A 19,562-nucleotide genomic window follows, 5' to 3' on the forward strand; every position below is an offset into this window, starting at 1 on the left:
AAATATACTGAAAAGTCCCATTTTTAACAAAAATCTACAATATATTTATTTCCATGTTAATGAAGCGATGGATGTGTTGTATTGTACACGTATGCAATGCATTTGAGTCTTACGGAAAGGCTCAAAACGTTGCTATTGCACCAGTGTTTTGAGGTGTATCAAACTAAACAATTCATGTCCAAAATCGAACAAAATATACTCCTGTTCAACACATTCAGAAGTTTTCAACTCCTAACCTTACCTTTACACAAAAAAAACCTGTATTTTAGACATCAAAACTACCAATTTTATGGACAGGAAAACCTTTTTTTACCAATAGCCTTGATAATATGCGATCATATTTTTCAAGGCTTCGAAAATTCTATTATCAAAGTAAAAATGACATTTTATGCCCAATTTCATAAAGCGATGAACTACTGGGAGAGTAGTTATAGATTTGGAAGCCCTTTAATATTAATGAAATATTGACGTTGTTACCTGATTTTGACACATCAAACTAATAGATTTTCACGTCTGTATTACGTTAAGCATATTGTAATGCTGTAGTAATAACTAAATACTAAAAACTTTTTCTTACAGATCTTCCATCTTCGACAAATTCGACGAAAACTGAAGGTATATAAGTCTATTTTTAAAAACAAAAGATCTTTGACCAATAAGAATCAACTTATTTACATAAAAGTATAATATAGATAAGCAGGCAGATGTCAATTTTTAATGAAAGGTTGATTATGATGTCAACATCTTTGACTTTTATTGAAATTCTTCAGTCCACATTTATACGTTTTAACATCACATTAATTGTGTAAACTGCTATCAATAAGACAGATTGTGTGTACACATGTCTTTTCATTAGTCTGCAATAGTCACCACACCTTCAACTTCCACGACCATTCCCAAGGTCACGGTAGTTACTCAAGGTCAAAACATCAGTTAATCCTGCACCTTACATCTACCTCGTATTGTGCTTTGTGTAACTTTCTGTACAGGTGATATATAATAAAGAAAAAATACATATATCCTGTATTACTGAATAATTAAATCCATGATTCGTTTAGATATGGTATGTATTCCTGCAAGTATGTTTACTTTTCAAAAGAGAAATAATGTATACTTTGTTTTGATAAACAATTTGTTGAAAAGCCGTGTTTGTCTTTCAAATATACTTTTTACAAAGAGGTAAAGCGCCTTTCCCATTATTTTGCTACACCCATGCTTGAACAGAATGTACCTGATGCTAAAAATAGATACAGGTACCTGTCGCAATATGATTTTTTAAACCTAAGTACTGAATGTGTAATGGTGTCCGTCATCCCTGACTTGTCATCAAGTCAGGAAACCTGCATCGAGAAATGAACTCTGTGTATAAATCATTTGATATTATGAACCGGAATAACCTCCAGGAATATGCAATGAATGAAGAAATGTAAATAGAGCATAGAGTTAGTGAAGTGAAGAGATCTGTTTTTATTTCATTTGTTCATACTCTGAATTAAAAACAAATATTTTAAGTAAAAAAAGTAGATTAGACACAAATGATTTTAACTCTATTCTTATCGTACTTTAAATGAAGAGAAAAAAATATTAACTACCTGATGGATTCAAAGATACACGTATTACCTCTAGGCCCCGCATATAACAATTATAATCTAGAAGCGATGTAAATCAGATGTGGATACTAAAACTCTTAGAAAATTTCAGGTCACAAAACCTTACCAAAATCAATAACATCAAAACGTACGGTTTTTGAATGCTTTATACAACCATTCCCAATGACAAATTAAAATCAAAGCTTTTTGATATTATCGACAGTTGTTTCTTCCATAAAAATGGAAGTCGTAAAAATGCTTACCTTGTCATTGGAAATCCTAAAGATTAGTATGTTAAAAACCATTCTGATTGCACACACAAGTAGTCTGAAGTTGACATTAAAAAAATGGTTAAGTTTCTGATAGACAACATCTATGTAGTATTTGGAAATCAAGTCTTCCAACAGTTTGTTGGAATTCCTAATGGTACCAATTGAGCCCCATTGTTAGAAGACCTATTTTTGTATTCTTATGAAGCAGAATATATTCAAAAACTTGTACGTGAAAAAAATAAATTACCCGCTGTGGCCTTCAACTCAACATTCAGGTATACCGACGACGTATTATCAATAAACAATTGTTATATCCATACTTACGTCGACTCGATATATCCCAGTGAACTTGAAATAAAAGATACCACACAGTCTGTTTCATTTGTTTCATATTTGGATATTTTGCTGGAAATGGACATCGATGGTAACCTAACGACAAAACTTTATGATAAACGCGATGGCTTCAATTTTTTCTATAGTCAACTTTCCTTACTTATGTAACAATATACCTTCATCACCTGCATATAGTGTTTTTGTCTCTCCGTCAATTTCATACACAAGGGCGTGCTCTTTGTATGAACAGTTTCTAAAGCGAGGCAAGCTACTGACAAACAAGTTGATAAAACAGGATTATCAACAGTCTCGTTTGAAGTCATCTTTTCGTAGGTTCTATGGTCGATACAACGAATTGTCAGCAAATACAATCTCCACTGGGTCGCATACTGACTTTTTTCATACTAATTGTTAGACCATATTTAATGTACGGACTTTTCCGCTTTTTACCGATTACGCCAAAGAGCACACTGCGGGTGTGACCGGTAAGAGGATGATGCTTACTCCTCCTAGGCACCTGATCCTACCTTAGTCTTTTTAGAGGTCCATGTTGCTCTGCTTTGAATTTGTATTTCGTTTTATGGATTTTTGAAATGGTTGACAGTTTATTATTGTCATTTTTATTACATATGATGTCTTTTTAATACATACGGCTAAATACATGATAGTATTAGAAAAATCACTAATTGAAATATTTGTCTAATTCTAAGTGCAAAGACACGTTAACCAAAATTAATTCAATGCTATCGTGTACTACAACATGATTTCAGTCAAATGTCTTTTGTTTAATGTGGTTCATATGTAGCAAAAAATCCAACTTTTTTGCATTTTAAAGACTTTTATATCTATCTATGACAAAACCTTCAGATTTTAATGATACCGTGCAAGATAATTAAGAACATTTTAACATGGTAATTGTGTAAATTGCGCTTCTTTGAATGTATTTTTACTAAATAGTGTATAATATTAAAAATCCCGATGTTTGCAAAAGCGCTATTTTGGAGGCAAATCGTATATTAAGTGCGCTATACCTCAAAATATGCAGTAACACTGTAATCCAATAATGAAACACTGTCTTACCAGATAATTGTGAATTTGTGAATTTATACCTACCCTTTGTGTTAAGCAGCTACGCAATAAAACTGACACATGTGCAAAATAAAAACATATATATATATATATATATATATATATATATATATATATATATATATATATATATATATATATATATATATATATATATATATATATATATGCAATGTAAACTGATACAAGTTATGCTGATACATTAAGACGATACTCTAAAAGAGACGCTTTAAAAATATGTTCCTTATTCGACACTTCTCTCTTTAACATCAATTTGAGCATTTGTCTTGCAACACACTGGCTTGGTTTCAAGACTATTGCTTGAGTACCATGTATTTTTAACATCTTAATAGACACACAGCTAGTTGTATTATTTCGTAAATAAAAAATGATAAGAACAAACCTGAAACCATCTTAATACATAAACACAATATTTCTGCCCTCAATAAAATTAAAATGTAAATGTGAGCAGCAAACATAATTTACCATTTTTAACTTTAGATCTTGTCTTTAAAAGAAAAACTTATATATATCATATTGAATGAAACGATTTCTTTTAACTTAAACGTAAAATCAATCAATGGCAATATAAAAAGATTATCAATTCCAAGTGTAATCAGATTTTTGTTACATATAAATGTGAGTAAGCTCATTTGTTGTACGTTACAGCTGAATCAAACACTGGATTGATTGTTCTCGCGGTGGTGGGATGGGTCGTCGTCCTGATCGTGATCATTCTGGTGCTTGTTTACATCTGTAGTCTGAAAGAAAATCCGCCGGAGGAAACTAGTGAGTTTACACGATTACTTAATGATCTTATCATTAAATTAATTTTGAACTTGCAAAAATTGTCACACCGTGCAAGCTTTGACAAACCATATAATTAAAAGTAACATAAACACATCAGAAAACTTAAACAAACTCACCTTATACTTTGAGGAATCACCTATTAGCCGGATGACCTGCATAAATCGGCTGGAAATGGAGTTGTATAAAATTTGAACATATTGCAGGTTATATCAAACCAAATGTTCTAAATTCCTGAAGTACGTTTGCCTATGAATTTATGTTCTGGTTTCTTGATCGCAATTTTCTTTTAATTAAAATTCATAAGTTTTCTATTATATTGGTATCCGGTGACTGAGCAAGCCAGGATAGTAAGGGAATATAGTTGTGAGTTTTGTATTCGACCGTCGATCTAGCGCGATGAACCGGGGCCGTATCATCCTGGAAAATATTACCCCTTTCAGGATTATATTCGTGCCAGCAGGCAAAGGATTATCTTCTACAATATCTTGGTATTTATTTGCATTAATTTTCCGTCCACGGATGCAACTGTGCCAGGTCCGAACCAAGAAATACACCCCATATCATGACATCAAACGCGGTTTATGTGAAACATATCCACATTTCCTCGCTTTTCTCCATACGTACACTCTTTCATCTTGGCCAACATTATCCTACTTTCATTAGACAACATATTTTTTTCCAATTATTTTCAACAGTCCATTTCCGCTTTTCACGAGACAACGAGAACCGATTTTGTCTATTCACTTCTTTTATAATCAATTTTTTCCCTTTTACTCTTCGTCTAAAGCCATTTTCGTGTACATGAAACTAGAAAGTTATTTCAGCAACTTTGCATCATTTAAGGTATATCACTCCTCAAGTTTTGATTTCATTGCGCACATGATCATTATATTTAAAATTATAATGATTATATTTATTTAATCAGCACAGAAAAATTATTATTTCATAATCAAACAACATTCATAAGAAAACCTAATTAAATTAAGTAAACAAACAAGTTTTCAGAGTTTAGAGAAACTTTTTTTCCTGCGGAAGGACTTTTAGACAAAATGACAGAAATCGAGCAATATTATGAAATTTCAATATTTTATTTTTATCATACTTTATTCATAAGACAATTTTTTTACATTTAAAGTTTGAAACATATTCTATAGGTTCTGTAAAACATGTAGAAAATTAAATCCTGTGAGTTGATAGACTTTTAGCATAAAATTATGCAATTATATAGAAAAGGTATGAATTTTTTAATGCCAAATTTTGCAAGAAATTTACCTTTGAAGCCCTCTATCTAAAATATAACATCATTTTATTATGTCAAAATAATATTGAATACATATCTAGGCAAACTGAATTAATTTTATAAAATTCTTGATATTCAAAAAGTTTTTATTTTAAATCAAATTACCATTATTAAATAAATTGTATATTTTAAGTGCAAAAAGGTAAAAAAAAAAAAAAAGCTATGCAGCCTAAGGACGACGGACCCAATTCAAGATTTCGCATCTCTGCGCAGAAATCCGCGCATATGTCCGCGCATATGCTATGAATATGACTGTCGTACTTACCTACATCATTACATCATTCTACTTAACATCATTTGTGATGCCGAAATATTTTTAGTGGAAAATAAGAAAAAAAGAAGAGAAAAATTACGAAAAAAAATTAGTCCGAATTTTCTCTGTTTGCGTCAATTCCATTATATTTCCACGGTTTATAAATCCTAAAACGACAAAAAGGCAGTTTATAGTGTTATTATCTGGTAGATATTGAATTTATATCTTAGCCTTACATTAAATATGTATATAGCAGTTATCGTAATGTCAGGCAATAATTAATTATGTCCTTTTTCAATTATATTTCTGAAGAAAAACAATGAACCATATGCATGCAGTGAACTTTGACACAACCCCTCAAAAAATTTAGGTCGATGACCTACATTATTTTTCTGTTCATCAGTAAGCTAATTGACTTCTTAATATTACAATTTGAATAGAGTAAAAAATCTATTGCAGAATTTTAAAATATCAGTTTTTATACCACACCCCAGAAAATTCTGATTACTTTCTATCATATCTGTAATGAAGCGCCCCAGTAAAATAAGGAAGTCGATAATAATTAATTTTTTTTATTGATTTTCACTTGCCATTAATTGATTAACAATATATAACATTTTGAATACAAAATCTCTTTTGGAAATAAATTAGGTCCGTCGTCCTTGATACAAATTTTTTTCGTAATCACTTTATTCATTCTGATCATTGTACATAATTAAAAACAAATATTTGATGAAATATCTTTGCTTGATTAAATATACTGGCAAAAAATGACAACAAGGCTGAAATTGCATTTTAGGTGCAAAAAGGTCAAATTAAATGTGCTGTAACTCAGAGGAGTAAAAACTGAACCCCTTTTTCTTTGTATTTTTCAAGTTTGTTTTGTCTACAGATTTCAATAATATACTTCACAAGAAATTCTTGATACAAAGACATTGAGCAGTGGGATACCTTAATTAAGGAAAATGTGCTTTAAACATAGGCGATGACTGCCAAAAAGTTAACGTGACGCCATTTTAACGACCACTTTTTTGCATTACTCTGTAGAATGGTTGTAAGGATTAACTTTTCTAAAGTTGAATTCTGTAATCTCGTCCTTGCAATTAGTCAGTAAAGCACTGTTCAGCTATATTCAAAATGCTATGATAAAAAATTCCATACCTATATCAAAATCATTGGTTTACTCAGCTACAGACCTTTCAATTGGTAATTATTTCTGTATTCACATATAAAGCAATATTTTTAGTGGAAAATAAGAAAAAAAGAGAAATATTACGAAAAAAATTAGCAGGATTCCCCGCATTTCCATATCAATCGCACAATTATTATACCTTTGGTAGATCCAGTAACTATAAATGTACATTACAAGAGTTCTCTTATCGTTGCCTGAGACTTCGTTATAACCATATAACTTTTCAACAATTTCACATTTCATATTTTAAGCATACTCTTGTGTGACATACTTGTCAAACATACGACAGCATGCTTCTTAACTAAGTCTGTTCAAAAGTGTATTTCAAAAATTTAAATTCATTTTTTATTGATAATCAACCATTTACAATTGTCAACTATTTTACCTAAGAGGAATCGTTAAATCATACGTAACTTCTTTTTTCAGACAATACAACAAACGGCCCTCCAATGTAAGTGGTTGGTTCTTCTTGAAATTAGAAATAAAATATGTTAGATATTATCTGTCTCATTAAAAAATAAATTTTTCGAGTATACCTATTTTTTAAAATATACTATGCGCATGCACTTTTGACTAAGTGGCAATATAATTTAAGCGTTGAAATAATATCTGTTGTAATTAGAATACGATTGAGTTTGAATAGTTGTTTAAAGCCCCTTTCACAATTGGAGGACGAGCACTTAAAGCCCCTTTCATAATTGGCGCACGACCAGAAACGACTGAATATGCGTGCGACCGATAAAATTAGATATGAATCGCAAACTGTTGCCGAAATAATCGCATTTGAACAAGAATAGAATTCCTGGGTCCCCCGCCGGTCAATCAGTATACTAGTATCGACCAAGGCTGATTTAGGAACTTGACCAATGAATTAGTGGTATAAACATTTGGTATAAATTTCATGTAAATCCTCAAAATTTGTAGGCATGAGAGCGCTTAGAGGGTGAGTTTTGGGATAAAACGGAGTCATTATTGTGGTCAAAGTCCCATAACTCCAACAAAAAGCATTGACCAAAGCTGATTTTCGAACTTGACCAAAGTATTAGTGCTATAAACATTTATTATAAATTTATTGAAAATCCGTCAAAATTTGTAGGCATGAGAGCGCTTACAAGGTCAATTTTTGGATAAAACGGAGTCATTATTGTGGTCAAGGTCCCATAACTCCAACAAAAAGCATCGACCAATGCTGATTTTCAGACTTGCCCACGGTAATAGTGGTATTAACATTTGTTCTAAATTTAATGAAAATCCGTCAAAATTTGTAGGCATGAGAGCGCTTACAAAAAAGTGTGACGGACGGACACACGGACACACGGACGCACGGACGGACGCCCGGCATTTCTAAGTCCCCGCTCCGCGTTGCGGCGGGGGACAAAAAAAGTGTTCGTACGAAATTTGCACGATCTAAGCGAGCGTTGTGCGATATAAACGCATTAAATCTTGCGATATATCTTGCATCTATATACAACTGTTGTACAGTGAAAGCGACTGTTGAAAGATAATGCGATAGGATCGTGCGAGAGACGAGGTGATCGGACGATTGAACGTGCCCAGTGCGATTGGACGTGCGATCATACGTTCAATGGTACGAATGCTCATGCGAGTCAGAGGGGTATATATACCGCCGATTTCCGACGCTCTTCAGTAGGCATAGTTGAAAGAGAGAGAATATGCCGCCCAAAAAGAAACAGAGATGAAGCAGCATTTATTATTATACCTCAATATGATTATTCTATTATATTTGATTTGTCTAGACAGTCACGTGGCAGGAATGAAGAAGCCGATATGAGCATATGATGTAGACAAGTATGATAAAATCAAAAACAGATAATCATTATGATTCTCGATATATCACAAAACCAACATAATTATCTATGATTCGAAGTTATGAAAGAAAAGCAAGACAGTAACAGAAAAAATCAAACAATCACGTTATTGCTATTAAAAATTCAAACAATTTTTAGATATCAACGTAATCAATCTATTCCCCTAAGAAAAACAAATTTTCCTCGGGCAATTCCCTCGGAAAATATATGTTTTTTCTTCGAGAAATAAATCTACATTTTTCCCTCACTATCATGCAATACATGTATGTTGTTGAATTGTGGTCTGAAACAGAGATGTTTATATAGGGTATATATACTAGTGGCAAAGCATGGCATATTACTGATACGTCGTGCAATGATAGTAAAACGTTGCAAGATAACATGAGACATATTGAGCAACAGTCTCGTGGTCGCACAATATGCGCATAAACAACAGCGATTCATTATACGACCTTTACAAATCGTGCATCACTCTTGCGAGTACACAAAACGTTGTAAAACATTCGTACTAATGTTCGTGCGTTGCACTGCAATGATCTGGATCGAATTCGGTCGCGTCTGAATAGTGTGCATGTCCCATATTTTGAGGAGACTTGATTCGAGCAATAAACGCATTGAAAAGAATGTGAGAGCTCGTGCAACGTATGATAGAGCTCGTGCGAATATAAAAAATTACAATAGCAAAGTGTTGTAAAGTGCTCGTGCGCCAATTGTGAAAGGGACTTAACAACACTTTGCGATCGGATGTTTTGGGCTTCGAACGAGCTATCGCATACGTTGCCCGAGCTCTCGCATTCGTTGTATGCGTTTTTATGGTCGCGTCAAGTCTCCTCAAAATAGTGGACATGCACATTTTTTTCAGACGCCACCAAATGCGATCCAAATTTTTGTTATGCAGCGCATAAACATTAGTAAAAACGTTTTACAACGTTGTTTGTACTCGCAAGAGCGATGCAATTTTTTAAAGATCGCAATATAAATCGCAGCTGTTTATGGGTTTGTTGTGCGACCATTTGACTGTTGCTCAACATGTATCATGTAATCTTGCAACGGTTTACTATCTTATAAAACAATTATCGGTTTTAATTCCCATGCTTTGCCACAGTATATGCTGTATACAGGGTTTTTTCACCCTTTGATACTTTCGCTTCTACTCACGGTTTTGCGTTGTTTTGAATTATCACCAACTATGATGTGGTAAAAGACAGATAAAGTGAGACCTATAAATTCGCCAAGTCTTAATACGCTAACAGAAAAAATAGCGAAATGAGCGGAAATAAAACGGAGCCGAATTATTCCCTTTTACAACATACACTGTATAAGCATATCTGTTTTAGGTCACAACTGACCTTGATCTTTGCTATTGCTTTTGTCATCATCTTGGGCGGTATCTTCTCTTGCATTCAACTATACATGTATATGGTGGCAGTAGATAGTTACGAACGAAATACCATGTCAAAATTGTGAAATAAAGGGAGAATCTGATCGTAGATTTGACTGGTTATTTTAAGGGTATAAATTGCTAGAATACTTATTGCATTCATTTTGTTGGTAGAGTAGCTCATGCCCATTTTATTAGTCCCCTACCGGTTTCACCGGAAGGGACTATAGCTTTCCTCTGCGTCCGTCAGTCTGTCTGTTTGTCCGTCTGTCAGTCTGTCTGTCCGTCTGTCTGTCCCACTTAATTAAAGAAGTTAAATTGTGGTTTTCCACACTTTTTTTCTTTATGCGTTTGAGGAATATGAGAATGTCAAACTACAGATCAAGTTTACAATTTTGTACCGTCTAGTTGACATATTTTCGAGAAAATAAATTTTTTATATTCCAATTTTTTAATGTTCGGGTTCATTATCGGGTTCGGTGTGTATTGAATAAACGAGGAAAGTATGTAGTCAGTAATAATATCGTGCATTACTTGTACCATTCCTTTTATTGTTTCTAACGAACAAATAAGTTCGTTCTGTAAAAAAGTGTCAAGCATTGTGTTGTAAATTATTTCGACATGGTTTTTTGTATTATTACAATCGGGTTTGTTATCTGGTTGGTCTGTTAATTCGGGGTACAGAAGACGGTAAGAAATGATATTCTGCACAACAGTGCATTGTTTTCACCAATTTCTACCAGCAAATACTTAATGGACTTGGCGAAATTACAGGATATAAAAAAGTACTATTTTACCCAATTTTTATTTAATTTCTATATCACTATGTAGTTTGAATTTCCTCTGTTTTCTTATCTCTGATAAAGCATAACATCTCTTTAATAATAGTTTTGAAATAGATGCATGCTTCGAAGCTTTCATAGAATAATACAAACCGGTAGGAGACGTGTATTGCTTGTGCAATACTCTCAGAATGCTTGTTGATATATGACACTTTAGTAACGGTAGCACTTTTCGTTATATACGGAATGAAAATGCGGAACTTTTCACTTTCGCCAATGTGCTTGAAAAAGAGGGTGGGTTCAGAGCACGAAATGCCACTCAAAAAGAATGTGATTGACCCTTCATTAATTGATGATTATTTGCATGGGTAGACATTAACCTACAAATCCTATGGCAGTTTAAAGCAGTTGCTATGGACTGGAGCGCGGGGCTGGACCCGTGAAAGTGTGAAAAAAATGGCAATCTTTCAGAAATTTTGAGATTGTCCCGGATTATTCTATATAGTGCTTATGCAACCTGTACTTGTTTTATTCTGCAGTGTTTAAAAATTATCAACAGTTAGGACTATGTGTCCCCTGCATGTAAACTAATTTCAACAAATTTAAAAATCCACTGAAAGATGAGATCACATTGTGAATACTATCTACTTAATAATTTCTCAACAACAAAAAATATCTCCTGCGACCTCTGTCTACTGAAGAACGTCGGAAACGGGCGGAATTTATACTCCCCCCTGAATCGTACAAGGAAACGCTTGATCGGACAAACGTCTTATCGCATTTACGCACGTTCAAAGGTTCGATCATTTGGTCGTCGTGCAATCCCATCGAATTATCTTACAACACTCGCTTTCAATGTACAACAGTCGCATATAGACTCAAAATATATCGAGAGATACAATGCGTTTACATCGCACAACGATCGCTCTGAAACGTGCGTATTTCGTAAGAGTATATTTCCGAATGCGATTATTTTGGCAACAGTTTAAGAACCATCTAGTTTTTTAAATCGCATAAATATTTTGTCGCTTCTGTTCGTGCGCCAATTGTGAAAAGGGGTTTAATAGGAATGTTATCAGAATTTTATGTAGGATAATTGGATTGAATAATTACGATGTTTGTAGACCTAGCTCAGGAGGATCCGCAAATCAAAACCTTGAAACATTGAGGCAGGTAAGTTTGTGATAACCACTTAACTTTAACCTTATGATTCACGTGCATGCAAAGAAAAATATTTAAAGTTGGCATTTGTATTTCATTGACTTATCCTGGAGATCTGTCAATTTTAATGTGGATTAAAGTATATTAACATTAAAATTCTTCACCGGTTTAAAATTTTCAAATTTTACAATATTTAACCAAAGAATACGTTTAAATTATTTTATGGAACGTAAAAACCCCCAGGGGGAATCGAACATATAAGTTTCAGTTCCGTAGTGAATCCTCCAACCCCCTGCGACACACTGTTAGATAACTATTTTTGGAAAGAAACTATTAATAAAATTTCATTTGATTTTATTGCTTATTTCGATAAATAGTACGTCACAACATGGAGGTGTCCCATACCACCCTAACATATATCCTTAAATTATTTTATATCCTGTCATACTGATGTATCTTTTAAAGTTACTTTTAAAAGATTTTAAAAACAAAGTTCAAGTCAAGAAAATAAAATTAACAAAAGATAAAGTGAAAATGAATTTTACCCTTCAAATTAAACATATGTTAAGGGAATTTTACTCCCTTTCAAATAATAAAACTATATTGCAAAGTAAATGAATAAACAGACATGTTAACATAATTCATTATAAGCAATAATGTTATAATGTTATGTAGTTATAATGATATAAAAATTAATATATTTTATATTATATAATGATTGTAAAAAATTGAAACTTAAACAGTTTTGAATATGAAATACATTGAGCTTGTTACACCTTATGTAATGCATCTTTCATTTTTAAAAGTCTTTTGTACTATTTTATTTAATGGCACATTTTGATTAACCCAATGTCATCAATGTTCTTGCACCAATATACAATATGTACCACGAATATCATTTAATGATTGTTGTACGTTGTGAATTTGTCTTTTTATATACAATCATTACGAGGGAACTCTGGCTTTAAAAATGACTTAATTCAAAATAAGAAATTAGTATAGAGTTGTTATTTAAAATAAAAAACTAAGTCTGTTGGATGAGCATGATTCAATGAAATTAACTGTGTTTTAAGGTTACCTGAGTAAATTCAAGTAAACTATAACTATATTTCTGTTTTAGTTTGTCGTCGTGTGTCATCCGTCGTTCATTAACAATTGTACATTTTAAAGCTCTTTTTAAAAACTATAACGGCAATGATTACCATTTTAGATGTGAACCATCTCTATGGTACGAGAAATCTAAATTGTAAAATTCATAACTCTACTATCCCCGGGGCGCCACAGACAGGGTTAAGTATGCAAAAGGCCAAGTTTTCAAAACTCTTCTTCTCTACTGTCACACATGTCAGGAAAAAAAACCTAAATGCATAATTATGATGCCCATTAAGCCCTCTAACAAGATGGTGAATTTCAAGGTCCCTGGATTAAGGGATCAGGCTCTAGAGTTGGGCCAATATAGCCACATATTAAAATAGAATAAATCTAAGAAAGTCTTCATTTCTTATGCCATACATATTTGCTTAAACTATGATCTTCATAAAGTCTTCTATCCAAACTGTGAAATTTAAGACCCCAGGGACAGAGGTTAGACCCAAGGGCGGGTCCAGTATAGCCATATAGTTAAACTGTGTGAAATCTTAGAAAATTCTCCTCTTTACTTTAAGTGGGAAAAAACTTATTCATGGATTCGATGTTCACTATCTCCCCTACCTAAACTTTGAAATTCATGGCTCCTGGCTCAGGTGTTCAGGTCGTTAGGTGGGCAATATGGATATATAGTGTTAATGAATATAATGTTTTAAAATCCGCTGGAGTATGAGATTAGAGTCTAGGGCGGGGTCAAAATCGAGGTATAATGTAAATGCATATAATCTTCTCTACTAACATACACCTGTTAGGTAAACTGAATTTATAATTTTGTAGACAAAAAAGCCATCTACGTATTTCATGACTTTTATGTCCCCGAGGAAGCGGTTCTGGCACTAGGGCGGGGCCAAAATAGTATTTTTAGTGTTAATGCATTTAATGTTTTAAAAATCGTCTTTTTTACTTTTGCTGATACTGAATAAAAACTGACTACATATAAAGAAAGAAAATAAAGCCATCTATAAACAGTTTAAAATTCATGTCACTCATGTATTGATTTGAATCTAGGGCGGGGCCAACACTATATAGTGTAAAGACTAGGTAGGGGTTTCTAATACAAGGTGTGGCCAAAATAGTCATTTAGTGTTACTGTATATAATGTTTAAAAACATTTACACACACAAAATAAAAACTGCCTGCATATCTATAAAAATATTATGCTGTTATGGTTGATAATAGTCCATGTCATCTACACGTTAAGCAAGGGTTATGGCTGGGGAGAGGGGTATATATTTGTCTTATTATTTCATTCTGTTCAGGAATTTTAAAGAAAGAAATGAATAAATTCACGTATTTAAAAAAAGAAAGACTTAAGATGTGTGTCAAATCTAAGATGCTGTGAAAGCGTTTGAATAGAGTTGGGGGGGGGGTGGAGTTGTAACAGTAAATGGAGTTATCTTCCCTTGCTTCTTCATTACTTCATAATGGAGTAATCTTCCTTTGCTTGTTCATTCGTAAAGAATCATGAATTAAAATGTTGTATGATTATAGGATTTATTTAAGTATTTTTTAACACTTAAAACAAAAATGGTTTTCAACTTTTTAAACAAACAAATATACTTGTTAATAGCAAAGTAACAATTAACTAACCAGAATCACTGATAAGCTGAGTACATGTAATTTGAGTTTGATATAAATGCCGGGGGGTTGGGGGTTGTTCTAAAGAAAACAATGTTTACAAGCCATCTTGTTTTAGTCTATCTTAAAAAATATACACATAAAACCTTTCTTGGAAGTTAATAAATATCGGAAAATTATTTTTTACTAGAGTCTTGCACCTTGTCAATATGCATAGTTAAGTTAATAAGGCATGCACTTTGTAATGATCCTTAATTTTTTCGCTGACATTACAGATTTTGAAAGATTTCAGGCAGGGAGGTGGTCATCATAAAACAATATTAAAATTTTTTTATTCCAAGATAAAACTTAATTGAATGTATAATCATCTGAGAATCTTGGACAAGTTTGTGTATGGGCTGTGGTACTCAGGTAATTGTAAAGGCCTATTGGCCTCTTGTTTCAATTTTTATTTTATCGTCGACATACCTTAGTTTCCTACCTATTGTAAATGTTATAAATGTTCAATAACTGATTTTGATGAACTAGTGTTTGATGACATTCAGTTTAGTTGGTTCCATGTATTTATGCTATTTAAACTTTAAACGTATAAAATTTCAAAATGGCGTGACACAGAAAGTCAGTTAATAATAATATTTGGGAAATATTTTTTAAGAATCGATTTGAAGTTACACAAACGATATTGTATTCAAGAATATACAAATCATAAATTGTACATGGTATTTTTTCGCAGGAAACATAATTGTTCCGTAATGTACGTTTAAAAGATTGAGAACTTGGAGTCATAGGCATACTAGCCCCCCCCCCCCCCCCCCCGATTAGGAATTTCGTTATTTTTTAAGAAAAGAAAAATTGGTAGGTAATAGGTATAGTATACTCTCCCCTCCCCCTCCCCGGATAGGATTTTCATGATTTTGGGAATTAGGTTTTTTTCCTCAATATTTCTAAGGATCAGTCTAGCCCCCCCCCCCCCCTCCACCACTTTCAATTTGCTTCCGACGCCAGTGTTATTGAATCTTATGAAATCCAATGAATATTGATATGAATTGTATTCGGAATGGTGTATACGTTCTATACATGTGCATTATAAATATTCATTCCTACGTTTACCAACCTTAATATATTCTTCAAATGAGTCCTTTTTAGCTCACCTGAGCCAAAGGCTCAAGTGAGCTTTTCTGATCACAATTTGTCCGTTGTCTGTCGTTGTCGTCGTTTTCGTAGTTGTCGTCGTTGTCGTCGTCGTTGTAAACTTTTCACATTTTCATCTTCTTCTCAAGAACCGCTGGGCAGATTTCAACCAAATTTGGCAAAAAGCACCACTAGGTGAAGGGAATTCAAGTTTGTTCAAATGAAGGACCTAGCTCTCTTTAAAGGGGAGATAATTGAGAATTATTGAAAATTTGTTGGTATTTTCAAAAATCTTCTTCTCAAAAACTATTCAGTCTGAAAAGCTTAAACTTGTGTGGAGGCATCCTCAGGTAGTGTATATTCAAGTTTGTTCAAATCATGGTCCCCAGGGGTAGTGAGGGATAGGGAGGGGCCACAAGAGGGGGGTCAAGTTTTACATAGGAATATATAGAGAAAATCTTCAAAAATCTTCTTCTTAAAAACTATCAGGCCAGAAAAGCTCAAATTAAAATGGAAGCATTCTCAGATATATGTTAACTATATGGCCATATTGGCCACACCATAGAGCCTGAACCCCTGACCGAGGGGTCATGAATATCACAACTAAGGTAGAGAGCTTCATGGACATCATTACCATGTATTTAGTTTTTAACAAATATATATAGTAGTAGAGAAAAAGATTTTCTAAGATTTAATACATTTTTACTATATTGCTATATTGGCCCCACCCTAAACCCAGAACCCACGAGCCAGGGGCCATGAATTTCACAATTTTGGTAGAGGGCTTCATGGAAATCATAACCATGCAACCAGTTTTTTCCTCACATGCTTGGGAGTAGAGGAGAAGATTTTTGAAAATTTAGCTTTTTTGCATATTTGGCCCCGCCCGTGGCACCCCAGGGGTGGTAAGGCCATGAATGTCACAATTTAGATTCTTCTAACCATAGAGATGCTTCACACCAAAAATGGTAACGATTGGCCTGATAGTTTTCAATAAGAAGTTAAATATGTAAAATTTTTAACGCACGCCGCACGACGACGGACGAAGACCAATTGCAATAGGTCACCTGAGGTGACCTAAAAATACTGATTTTTATACTACAATATTAATGAAGGTTTGGTAGAAATAAAAGTCATGCTGTTTTTTTGAAGATGTGAGCATAACCTGTTTTAATTAAATTGTAATAAAATAACACTCCTTTGTATGACTGACTGGTCATTTCCAACAAAAACTAGTACTTGTCTTGAGTTAACTTGTTAAAGAAGAAAAATAAACAATAAACAAATTTACATTATACACATTTGTAAAATTAACTTATCTTTTTGTAACGTATATTAAATTTTTAAATAAGATAAATAACATAAATAATGTCAATGAATAGTTATTCATAATTTTAATGCTTGATATGCCACATGAGATAATCAGTGACGCAGCACAGTTAAGGCTGTCAATAAACTCCGTTCAGACAAAAAGTACGGGAAATGTGCATTATGACATCACAGTATATTACAAACCTCGAAAGTACTTATTAATCTATTTATTAGTAAAATTAACTTATACGAATCTTTTAATTAAAAACAAAAAATGCTATTACTTACAATTTTGATGTCCGTTATATCGTACACACTGAAAAATAAGCGAGATGTCGTTCTCGCTGTACTACAAAATATGACGTCATATGCTTCAAAATGACGCATTAAGTTAAATCATTGAAGGCTATCGTGCAGTTTTATAGCGAAGAAAAATAAATGTCATACATTAACGGAAAAGTATAAATGAATATTTTGTTTAAAATTATTATTAGTAGAATGCTACCTATATAGTCTTATTTTCATTTTGTTAAAAGTATGCATCGTATAAAGAAGCCACATCGGTTTTGTATAAAATATCGTATATCTAAAATCTGAGTACCTAAATAAATCACTTAATTGCAAGGGCATACACTTACCTGATCCCGACAAACTTTTACATGTGAATTTGAAATATGCTATGTAACTTAAAAACTTCTACGATCCTTGTAAAATCTTACTGATTAATTATTTTTTAATGAAATTAACCCTGTGACCTTCAAAATTATTCAACATATGCATTATAAATTACGGTTTCTACTAACAAATATTCTTATCTTAAAAAGTTCGCACCGTTTTTCAAAATCTACGATATAACATCAAGTTATTTCATAATTCAGTTGTGAATTTTGACATGATTATGCCCTTGCAATATTGAATTTTTTAAATGACCTCAAAACCACAAATACATCTGCTTGTACCATGCGACTGCCATATCACGTGACTACTATGAACATAAAATATTGTACTGTTATATATATATTTTAGAAATATATTGCATTTGAGTGACTGTTATTGATTTTAAAAAGGACATGCCAGTTTAAATAAAGTATACGTGTTTTCATCACAAAAATTTGCCCATATTTTTATTGACCGCCTTAACTGTACTGCGGAGTCATTACCTGTAGATCTTCGAGAGCTGAGAGGAAGGCCAACTCGTTGCTTCACATCAACCTTTGCTCTAGATTTCGGCTACTTTCACATTGAAAGTTTTTAGTGCTCAGGATGCGCTTGATCTTCCAATAATTGATATATATTTTGCATTGGTGATTGTTTTACAAAAGTGTTGTTCTATCTAAATCAAATTAATTAGCTATAGCTGCACAGAGCTGTCTCTGTGGGAGATAAGCCTATAATTTAAGTTTTAACACGCAGGACTAAATTTTAAATATAAAATTGTTCATTGTTGCATTAAATCTTGTAACTGAATTTCCTCACACGTTTATATAAACACTCCGACCCTCTCCAGAGAAGGACTGTACGTAGTAGTTTTTATAAATATAAACGATGAATGATTCCGATCGACGATCTACTCGAATTTTCTTGGAAAACACAGCAACAGTTCTACAGCATGCGCAGATCAATTCGCAATCTACCGTCAGTTGAGTAATTTAATTGCTCGTAAATAAAAAAGAAATACGACTGGTAAATTCTTACCTATACTATTATCTGAAATCATCCTGCAGTGTCTGATCTCTTCTGCGTTCGTGACGTAAAAATATGACGTATACATGTGAACGACAAAATCGAAGCCGATTCAGGATTCATTCCGGAATTGTTCACACGTGGCTTAAGTTGATTATATAATTCGTAAAAAATATATTTTTATACTATGTGCCTTTATCAATAGTGATTTTATATATTAAACAAAAATATAGGAAGTAATTAAAATGTATACACTGTTTACTAACTTTACTTGAAAGCAATAGAAAACCACTCATTAAATATTTAATTCGCTTATAATTTCAAACACATTTTCATATCAAACCAAAAATCATCATACCGCAATTAATTCGAAGGTAGATAAAATGATTTTATACATTTTCCTTGGGAATATTTTGATGTAATTCACAATCATAAAATTATGATATGAATCTTATATAATTTTGATATGATTTTATTATGATATAATTCTCATATGAAGTAGTTATCATATAATTCAAATCATATCAGAATCATATGATAGGGATTATATAATTCTTATATGAATCAATTTTGATATCATTCTTATGTGATTTCGATATGATACTTATATGAAGAGCACTTCATATCAGAATCATATGCGGCGAAATTGCCTATGTAGCGTAGATTCAAATTTGTTCAAATCATGGTCCCCGGGGGGTAGGGTGGGGTCATAATTGGGGGAT

The 19,562-nt window shown here is 32.8% G+C and overlaps 1 protein-coding gene across 1 annotated transcript in view; it reads left to right on the forward strand.

The window, feature by feature from the left end:
* Positions 1 to 19,562, forward strand: part of LOC136273198 (mucin-22-like) — a 167,149-nt gene that overhangs the window by 75,734 nt on the left and 71,853 nt on the right. The window lies entirely within an intron of this gene.

This window comes from Magallana gigas, chromosome 2 (genome assembly GCF_963853765.1).
Source record: "Magallana gigas chromosome 2, xbMagGiga1.1, whole genome shotgun sequence".
Taxonomy (NCBI): domain Eukaryota; kingdom Metazoa; phylum Mollusca; class Bivalvia; order Ostreida; family Ostreidae; genus Magallana; species Magallana gigas.